The sequence below is a fragment of the Vicugna pacos genome, chromosome 7 (assembly GCF_048564905.1).
Source record: "Vicugna pacos chromosome 7, VicPac4, whole genome shotgun sequence".
In the NCBI taxonomy this organism is placed as follows: domain Eukaryota; kingdom Metazoa; phylum Chordata; class Mammalia; order Artiodactyla; family Camelidae; genus Vicugna; species Vicugna pacos.
The window spans coordinates 2,585,310-2,596,567 of NC_132993.1; positions in this window are offsets into that span (position 1 = coordinate 2,585,310).

The window sequence follows — 11,258 nt, forward strand, 5'->3', positions numbered from 1 at the left end:
GGCACGGCAGTGAGAGGCGGCGTGGGAGGAGTCAGCGTCCTCGCCCTGCAGGCTGACAGCCTCACCAGCAATACTGAACCCACCTTAATCCTGCAGGTACCTGGTAATTCAAGAAAAGCTCTGTAGTCGCAGCCGCATGGCGCCATCTAAGTACTGGTGCTTGGAAAGAGCGAGGCCAATGAGACGGCTGCACCCGTCTCACCCGGCTGCACCCAATGAGATGGCTCCAAACCCAAGTGCTCTGTGGTCCCCCGGATCACTCGCTGCGTTGCATCGGAGCTAAGCGCGGATCCAGGCCCAGGTCTGGGGGTCCTGCCGCCAGCACCCCTTCCAGGGGCTCAGTGCTCCCGGGCGGGGTGCATCCCCTGCCCTGCACTTACCCGCATGTCCCCACCATGCTGGGCCACCACCAGCATCTCGGTTGCTGCAGCTCAGAGTGTGTCACCGTGTCATCGTCCCTCCCGGTGCCTCCCGCCTGTGCTCCCTTGACACAGAAGCACTCACATCGCCCCAACCCGTCACCACCATGCTCATGTCCGTCCCCCTCAGGAATCTCAGCGGGCTCCTAGTTGCCTCCTGCCTCAGCCTCCTTCCTGCCCAGTTGTCCGCCATCCTTTGGCAAGAGCAGTTTTTTTCTGAAATAGAATCCGGGCTGTCACATCCCGGCTAAAAAGAAACATCGAACTGTGACGTTTCGAATCTGTCTTAATCTCCCATGACCCGCTCACCCCATCAGCCACACAGGTTCACTTGCTGCTCCTCACACGAGCTAACACCCATGCCGGCCTGGCCAGCTTCCCTGCTCACTACGACGGGCAGAGCTCCTCCCGACTCTTCCGGGCTTTCTCGGGCGCTTCTTCGTCCGCGCAGCCTTCGCCCTCCCACACGGTGATGCCTCAGAGGCACGGGGTGACTCCCAGCCGTCTCTCTGCACTGCTGTGACAAAGTACCAGCAGCAAAAGAGAAGACTGATCCGTTGGACCACATAGAAAGTACAAACTTTAGTGCACCAAACAAAGGACACAGCAGAGTGAAATGCAACACACAGAACGGGTGAGAGAGCTGCCAGCCATGCGTCTGACAAGGGGCTAATACCCGAGGCATAAAAAGAACGACCATGTTTCACCCAAAAAGCCACCTCATTTTAAAATGAGTTAAGGACCTGACTAGACATTTCTCCAAAGAAGACGTGTGAATGGCCAACCAGCATGTGAAGACGCTCGGCCTCCCTCCCTGTCGGGAGGCGCACGAGCAGCACACGGCCCCACCTCACGCTCGGCGGGAAGGCTGCTCTCCGAAAACAAAACAAACGGCACAGTAAGTGCTGGTGGGGAGGTGGGGAGGTGGAAGCCGTATGCACGCCGGTCGGGATGCAAAATGGTGCAGCCACGTGGAAAACGATGTGGCCATTCCTCAAACTGTTTAAATATAATTACTGCATGATGCAGCAACTCTGCCTCTGGGGATGTACCCAAAAGGACTGAAAGCAAGGTCTCTGTGAGACACTTACACACCTGCATCCACAGTAGCATTATTCACAACGACCAAAAGTTGGAAGCAAACTAAGTGTACGCCAACTGATGAACGGATAAACGAAGTGTGGCTCCTACATACGCCGGAGTGCTACTCAGTCTGTGGAAGGAAGGAGATTCTGACACACGCCACAACACGGATGAAACTTGAGGACATAACGCTAAGTGAAATAAGCCAGACACAGAAGGGCAAATGCCGTATGATTCTACTTACACGAGGTCCCTCTAGTGGTCAAATTCAGAGACAGCAGGTGGTGGGGGAGGACAGTGGAGAGTCAGTGTTTCATGGGACGAGTTTCAGTTTGGGATGATGGAAAGTTCTGGAGATGGGTGGTGGTGATGGCCACACAACAACGTGAATGTCCCTAATGCCAGTTAATTGTACACTTAAAAATGACTATTTTGGAGGAGAGGTGCCAAGAGGGCGGAGTAGAGAGACTCACAGCTCGCCCTCTCCCACAAATACACCAAGAACTAAATCTGCAAACCCGCTGAATCGCACAGAGTGCCTACTGAACTCTGGCAGTGTCTCTTGCTTCGAAATACAGGAGGAGTCCTCACAAAATGGTAAGAGGGGGAAAAAAAAAAGAAAACCTTGGTGCAGGACGGGTCCTGCAGGGAGGGAGCGGTGTAGGAAGAAAGGCACCCTCACGCTGGGACACGCCCTCTCGCTGGGAGGTCAGTGGGGACAGAGGTGGAGCTTCCAAGGCTTGGAGGAGAAAGTGGCAGCTGCTTGACAACCAGAACCAAGATAAACTGGCAGGAGGGTCCCTGCGATCCCGGCCCTAGATGTGAGCCGGCAAGGACAAGCGGGACTGGCTGCTGGAGGCCAGCCTGGGGAGGGGCCACGGCCCACGGCACAGGGGCAGCCGCAGGGGAATGGAGGGCGTGTGCGGGGCAGAGCAGCCTGGGACCCCCATAAAAAAGCACCACTGCTGGTGTGGGGGGGTGTGCAGCGCAGCTGCGCCACACCACTTTGTCTGCTTGGCTCCGTCCTTGGTGTGTTCACAGAAGTTGGGGGGGCCGGGTCACAGCCATCACTGCTGCGCAGAGCGGGGCTGGCGGCTGAACCCACACCCCGCAACCTCGCAGGCAGGCCTGAGGGCGGGTTTACTCTCTCTGGCCTCTTTGTGGCCCCGGGCCTCCGAGCAGAGTTGACTCCCAGCGGGGGGAGTGTGGGTGTCTGCCCCAGGCCGGCACACCCTGCCGCATGCAGAGGCGGGGCCGGGGGCTGCGCTGCCCCGGGGGGCACCGCGGAGTCACACTCGCTCTGGCGGGTCCTGGCACCCGACGTTGGCGGATCTGCACTGTTGGTTCCTGGGGCCCGGAACCTGGGAGACACCAGAGCAGGTGGCCGACTTTCCTGCAGCTGAGGCAGGGACAAAGGCAGTGTCAATAGAGTACTTTGCAAGCCCGCACAACAAGTGACAGACATCACCACAGAGGCACTGCCCAGGGGGCATCTCCTACAGAGGAACACTCAGCGGCTCTTCTCCCCAGCTGAAGTGCTCCAGCCCCACCTACCGCACACTGCAGCTCAGAAACGGGTCAAGAAGCCTCTGTTCCAGCAACAGGGGAGCAGACCTGGCCCCTGGCAAGGCTGTGACAACCACAGAACAAAAAAGGAGGTCCCGCTCAACACCACCACTCAGGGCAGGCTCCGATCACACAGCACCAAGCACAGCCCCATCAAAGGGGCAACAGCCAGCGCAGAAGGGAGACGTGCTGACCACGCACACTAAGAACAGCCCCACAACCGAACTGCTAGACGCACGGTCTGCACAGGAGCGCTCCCACTGTACATAAAGACACGCAAAATAAAGCAGCCCTCCAAGGCCACAGCAGACAACTGATGCTCCAAGATCCATGGAGCCAGAGAAATGCAAGTAAAATGAAGCAGCAGAGGAACCACTCCCAACTAAAAGAACAAGAGAAGTCCCCTGAGAGAACGAACAATGAGACAGACCTGGACAGTCTACTAGATCATGACTTCAAAAAGGGGGTGATAAAAGCACTGAAGGAAATAAAAGAGACTATGAATAGAGATGCAGAATACTATAAAAAGGGGACTCAATGGCTGAGACAAGAGCCGAGTTACAGGCAGTCAAAAGCAGAGTAGGCAATACAGAGGGGCGAATGAGTGACTTAGAAGACAGGATAACAGAAGTCATCCTATCAGAACAGCAGACAGAAAAGCAAGTAAAAACCAGTGAAAGCAATATAAGGGACCTATGGGATAATGCAAAGCATGCCAACCTACACTTAATAGGGGCCCCAGAAGAGGAAAGAGAAAAGGGGGTTGAAAAGGTATTTGAAGAAATTATGACTGAAAACTTTCCAAATCTAAAGAAGGAAACAGATATCCAAGTACAAGAAGCACAGAGGGTCCCCAGCAAGAAGAACCCAGGCAGACCGACACCAGGACACATTATAACTAAGACGGCCACGGTGAAAGATAACGGATTCTAAAGGCAGCAAGAGAAAAATAAAGAGTTAGTTTCAAGGGAAACTTTGTAAGGCTTTCAGCTGATTTATCTACACCAACACTGCTGGCCAGAAAGGACTGGCAAGATATATTCAAAGTCCCGAATGAGAAAAAGCTGCAACCTGGAATACTTTATCCAGCAAGGCTATCCTTTAGAATAGAAGGGGAGAGAAAGAATTCCACAGACAAGCAAAAACTAAAAGAATTCAGCAATACTAAACCTATTCTAAAAGAAATATTGAAAGGTCTACTCTAAATAACAAAGAAGCAGGAAGCTATAGAAAGAAGAAAACCACAACTGGAAACGTGATAACTACAATGAGTTGCAAGAGAATAAACATAAAGATGTAAAAACAAACAAAAAAAAAAAGGAAGGGGATATCAAAATCATAAAAGGTGGGAGAGGGGAGCAAGAAAATACAGATTTTCTTTCCTCTTTTTTTTTTTCTTTGTTTTTTTCTTCATTCTCTTTAGGATGTGCTTGAGCCTACAGGATTACCAATCTAAAGCAAACATATAGTAAGGGGTTAACACACTTGAAAAATAGAGTAACCACAAATCCAAAGCATGTAATAAGGTCACAAAAACCAAAAAGAAACCAAGCTAATACAAAAGAAAATTATCAAACCACAAAAAGAAAAACAAAAAGGAAAAGAAAGGAACAAACAGGAAATACCAAATCAACTGGAAAGCAAAGTTCAAAATGGCACTAAACACACATCTATCAATAACTACTATAAATTAGTTATTAATTACTATAGATTAATTATTTAGTCAGTGGATTAAATGTTCCAGTCAAAGGACAGAGTGGCAGATTGATAATAAAACAAAAGCCTACAATAAGCTGCTTACAAGAGTCCCACTTTAGAGGGAAGGACACACACAGATTGAAAGTGACAGGATGGAAAAGATATTTCATGCAAGTGGAAATGACCATAAAGCAGGAGTAGCAATACTCACATCAGACAAAACGGACTTTAAAACAAAGGCCGTAAAGAAAGATAAAGAAGGACACTGTATAATGATCTAAGGAGCAATACAAGATGAGGATATTACACTCCTTAACATACAGGCATCCAATACAGGTGCACATCAATAGATAAAACAAATACTAACAGACGTAATAGGAGAAATTGACAGTAATAGTAGGAGACTTTAACATCCACGCACATCACTGGACAGGTCTTCCAGACAGAAAGTCTGTAAGTCAATGATAATAATGAGGAGATATTAAATGACACAATAGAACAGTTGGACTTGGTCGATATTTTCAGGACATTACATCTCCCCAAAACAGAATATACATTCTTTTCAAGTGCTTATGGAACATTCTCTAGGATAGACCACATATTCAGGCACAAAATAAGTCTCAACAAATTTAAGAAGATAGAAATCACTTTATGTATATTCTCTGATCACAATGGCATGAAACTAGAAATGAACCATAGAAAAACAAATGAGGAAAACACGACAGCATGGAGACTAAACAACATGCTACTAAAAACCAGTGGGTCAATGATGAAATCAAAGAAGAAATTAAAAATACCTTAAGACAAATGACAATGAAAACACAGCTACACAAAATCTATGGGATGCAGCAAAAGCAGTCCTAAGAGGGAAGTTCACAGTGATACAGGTCTTCCTCAAAAGACAAAAACAATCTCAAACAATCTAACCTGCTACCTAAAAGAATCAGAAAAAGAACAAACGAAACCTGAAGTCAGCAGAAGGAAAGAAATAATAAAGATCAGAGAGGAAATAAATAAAATAGAGATTAAAAAACAATAGGAAAAAAACCCAATCAAACCAAGAGCTGGTTTTTTTGAAAGAGTGAATAAAATTCACAAACCTCTGGCCAGGCTCACCAAGAAGCAAAGAGAGAGGACACAAACAAGATAAGAAAGGAAAACGGAGGGATTATAACCACCACCACAGAAATGCAAAATATAAGAGAATACCATGAACAACTTTATGGCAATAAATTGGACAACTTAGAAGAAATGGACAAGTTTCTAGAAACATACAGTCCACCAAAACTGAATCAAGAAGAAACAGACCACTGAATAGACCCATCACGAGAAGTGAAACATAACCGGCAACAAAAAACCTCCCTGCAAACAACAGTCCAGGGCCAGAAGGCCGCCCTGGGGGAACTCTGTCAAACCTACGAAGCCGGGCTCAGATCATCCTTCTCAAACTCTTCCAAATGACTGAAGAGGAGGGAATGCTCACAAACTCATTCTATGAAGCCATCATCACCCTGATACCAAAGCCAAAGACACCACCAAAAAAGAGAATTACAGGCCAATATCACTGATGAACATAGATGCAAAAATCCTCACCAAAATATTAGCAAATAGAATCCAACAGCACATAAAAAAGATTATACATCATGACCAAGTGGGGTTCATCCCAGGAACACAAGGGTGGTTTAATATACGCAAATCAATCAACGTAATACATCACATCAACAAGAGAAAGGACAAAAACCACATGATCATCTCAACAGATGCAGAAAAAGCATCTGATAAAATTCATCACCCATTTATGACAAAAATTCTCACCAAAGTGGGTATAGAGGGAACATATCTCAACATAATAAAAGCTATATATGACAAACCTACAGCCAGCATAGTACTCAGCAGTGAAAAGCTGAAAACCTTCCCTCTAAAATCTGGAATAAGACAAGGATGCCCACTCTCACCACTTCTGTTCAGCATAGTCTTGGAAGTCCTAGCCATAGCAGTTAGACAAGAAAAAGAAATGAAAGAGATCCAAATTGGAAGAGAAGAGGTAGAATTGTCACTATATGTGGATGACATGATACTATATACAGAAAACCCTAAAGGCTCCACAGAAAAGCTATTAGAGCTGATAAAAGAATTCAGCACAGTAGCAGGATACAAGATCAACATACAGAAATCAGTGGCCTTTCTTTACACTAACAATGAAATATCAGAGAAGGAAAGAAAAAATAAAAAAGCCCTTTAAAAATCACATCAAAGAAAGAATACTTAGGAATAAACCTGATCAAGGATGTGAGACATACACAGAGAACTATAAAACACTAAGGAAATTAAAGATGACTTAAAGAAATGTAAAGATATCCCATGCTCTTGGATTGGAAGAATTTATATTATTAAAATGGCCACACCACCCAAAGCATTCTACAGACTTAATGCAATCCCTATCAAACTACCCGGGATATTTTTCACAGAACTAGAATAAATAATCCTAAAATTTACATGGAGTCACAAAATACCCAGACTTGCCAAAGCATCACTGAAGAAAAAGAATGAAGCTGGAGGAATAACCCTCTCAGTCTTCACACAATACTACAGAGCTACAGTAATCAAAACAGCATGATATTGATACAAAGACATATGGATCAATGGAACAGAATAGAGAGCCCAGAAATAAACCTACAAACTTTTGGTCAATTAATCTTTGACAAAGGATGTAAGAACATACAATGGAGTAAAGACAGTCTCTTCAGCAAATGGGGCTTGGAAAACTGAACAGCTGCATGTAAATCAATGAAGTTAGAACACTCCCTCATACCAGACACAAAACTAAACTCAAAATGGCTTAAAGACTTAAACATAAGACAAGATACTATAAGCCTCTTAGAAGAAAACATAAGAACACATTATCCAACATAAATCTCAGCAATGTTCTCCTAGGACAGTCTACCTGAGCAATAGAAATAAGAGCAGAAATTAACAAATTGGACCTAATTAAACTTACAAGCTTTTGCACAGAAAAGGAAACCATAAGTAAAACAAAAAGACCACCTATGGAATGGAAGAAAATATTTGCAAAAGAGGAGACTGACAAGGGTTTAATTTCCAGAATATATAAACAGCTCATACAAATTAATAATAAAAAAAAACCCAATTCAAAAATGGGCAGATCTAAATAAGCAATTCTCCAATGAAGACATACAAATGGCCAATAAGCACATGAAAAAAAATGCTCAATATCACTAATTATTAGAGAAATGCAAGTCAAAACCACAATGAGGTACCACCTCACACCAGTAAGAATGGCCATCGTTCAAAAGTCCACAAACGATAAATGCTGGAGAGGGTGTGGAGAAAAGGGAACCCTCCTAGACTGCTGGTGAGATGTGGTTTGGTGCAGCCATTATGGAAAACAGTATGGAGATTCCTCAAAAGACTAAAAATAGACTTGCCATATTATCCAGCAATCTCACTCCTGGGCATATATCTGGAGGGAACCTTAACTCAAAAAGATATATGCACCCCAATGTTTATAGCAGCACTATTTACGATAGCCAAGACATGGAAGCAACCTAAATGTCCACCAAAAGATGACTGGATAAAGTAGTTGTGGTATATTTATACAGTGGAATACTACTCAGTCATAAAAAAGAATAAAATAATGCCATTTGCAGGAACATGGGTGAACCTGGAGATTGTCATTCTAAGTGAAGTAAGCCAGAAAGAGAAAAAAATACCATATGATATCACTTATATGTGGAATCTTAAAAAAAAAATTCACAAAACAGAAAGACTCAGAGACAGAAAACAAACTTATGGTTACCATGGGGGAAGGGGATGGGGAGGGATAAATTGGGAGTTTGAGACATGCAGATACTAACTACTGTATATAAAATAGATAAACAGCAAGGTCCTACTGTATAGCACAGGGAACTCTATTCAGTATCTTGTAGTGACCTATAATGAACAAGGATATGAAAACGAATATATGTATGTTGATGTATGACTGAAACATTATGCTGTCCACCAGAAACTGACACAACATTGTAAACTGACTGTACTTCAAGAAAAAAATATATATACAAAAAAAGGTATCTCGGGTAACTACGTATGGTGATCGATGTTAACTAGACTTACCGTGATGACTGTCTAACAATATATAAAAACACTGAATCAGTTTTTTAGAATGGCTGTTCTAGAAAGTTTTATGTGTATTTCACAATTTTAAAAAAATAAACAAGAAAAGGAGATGGATAACACAGTTAAGCCAGTGAGCAGTTAAGGGGCGGGGAGCAAGCTGAGCTCAACCTTTTTTTTTTTAATTGATTAATCAACCTTCTGTCTTTAAAGCTGTCACCGAACTCTCTTAAAACCAAGGGTTCAAAGCCTCAGATTCACTTGTAGAATTAAATTCTAAAAAACGTATCAGAGCGTGTCCACGCACGTGTGTGTACACATTTTCCTGTGGCTTACATCACATCTGAAAAGGGTTTTGAGCCAGAAAGAGCCCACATTTATTGTGTGACAGACAGACAACAATGGGTGGAGAAGCGCTTCGGGAAAGACAGGACCTCCGACTGCGGCTCCGTAAAAAAGGCCCCGAGAACCCAGACCCCAGCGGGCAAACCCGGGCGGCCCTGTGCGCGCAGCGGCGCGGGGCCCGGGGCTCAGGCGCCTGGGGCGCCGCGGGGGATGCGCTGGGGCCCTGCTGCCGGAAGGGAAGGGGGCCGGGTGGCCGCCGCCTCCGCGGCTCCTCCAAGTCGCCGGCTGAGGGAAGGCGGCGCCGCCGGGGAGGGAGCGGGGGCGTGCGGGAGGCCGAGACGCCCAAGGGGAGGGCCAGAACCCCGCCACCTGACAGGCGCACTTAGGGGCGAGGCGCGCGGCTCGCGCAGCCCCGAGTGTAACTGCCAGGGTCGCGCTGGGCGTCTTGCTCTCCGAGGGAGCACCAGAGGTTTGGAACTGGCCCGCTGGCCCCAGGAAGAGCGGAGGGGACGAGCCGGAGCCTCCGGAGCGGGTTCTGCGGTGCAGGAAGGAAAGGTGAGGTGGCACTTTCTCCACGAGGCGAAAGCACGGCAAACACTGCCCTGCGGGGAGGCTCAGCTGGACGAGCGGCTGGATGTGCAGCCGGAGGCCGGAGGCGAGCGCGAGCTGCTGCACACCCCGCCACGTGTCGGCGATGGCCTCGGGCCCGACGAGCCTGGCGGCGCAGCACCCATCACCACCCCTCCCCGAGGGTGGCACCGACCTCGTGGATTCCCGCAGGACATATGGTGGGCACCTAGGGGCTGCCACCCACCCGAAACCATCCCGCCAGCTCCCGGACTCCCTCCTGTCCTCACGCAAAGATCACATGGCTCCACTTTCCCGTCCTGGACCAAGAGGGACATGCCGTTCTCCTCAGGGACATGCGGAAGCTACCGGAGGGCAGACGATGAGACCCTGGGGGTCACACTGCATCGGCGGGTTTCAGTGACAGCAGCACAGCCGTTTACACAGCGACGACAGTGCTGCATGACAGCGGGGTGTTCACCTGGATGGAGGTGCAGGTCTCCCGGGAACACCCAGCAACACAGAGCCTCCTGCCCCCTCTCCACAGGGTCGGCCTTGGCCGCTGAGTGGGAAAGAGGAGCACCCTGACCTCTGACCCCCGCCCACTGCGCGGCTGATGGCTGCCTGGCTGGGGGGATCTGCGGACCAGGTGGGGTTTTCACAAGTTCTCAGTGTCAGTCCCCTTTGACGTTTTGTGGGGTCTTTACCAGACTCCCAGATCCACCTTAAGAACCACAACAAAACAGGCACCTCATCCTCAGGTCAGGGGAGCACAGGTGTGCCCAGGGTCATGGCCTGACCTTCCAGGATTTGGGACCTAAACTCCAGCGTCAGCTGCACCTCAGATTAACCATGACCCCGACCGGGCCGCCCACCACAGCCGCCAGAGGGACACGCTGCCAGCGGGCCGAGATGCCGGCGGCTTGTACTGACAGACGTGCAGCCGCTAACGTGTTCAAGCGCCGTCTGTGCGCTCCCCTCTGCTGACTGTCCTGAGCGGCTCTCTTGTTTTTCCCGGATAGGGCTTCAGTGCGGCACCGACACTGCGGAGGTGAAACGTGAACGGGGCACGGGGCATCTCCCCTGGACTATTTCAGCACTCTCAGCTGCCCTGATAATTTTCAGTTGGGATTTATCATGAAACTTTGTTTTGCATATTCATGTAAAGTAGTTGTTTTTTCTTCCAACTTACTCCTATTTGCATGTTTTTTTTCTAATACAGAGATTAGGTATGACTGTTGTCATCATTATCACCTGGTGCCATCAGACACAGAAAGGAGATGACCCCAGGCTTGGGCTGCGGGCAGTCATGCTCCTCTCCCTTAGGAAAATGTCTTTGCACATGGAAGGTTATCCAGAGAAGGGCTGGCAGACAGTACACCATGCTGCCGCCTTTGCACACGCATCTATTTCACCCAGAGAAAGGTTTGAACTTTTAAAAACCTGCCT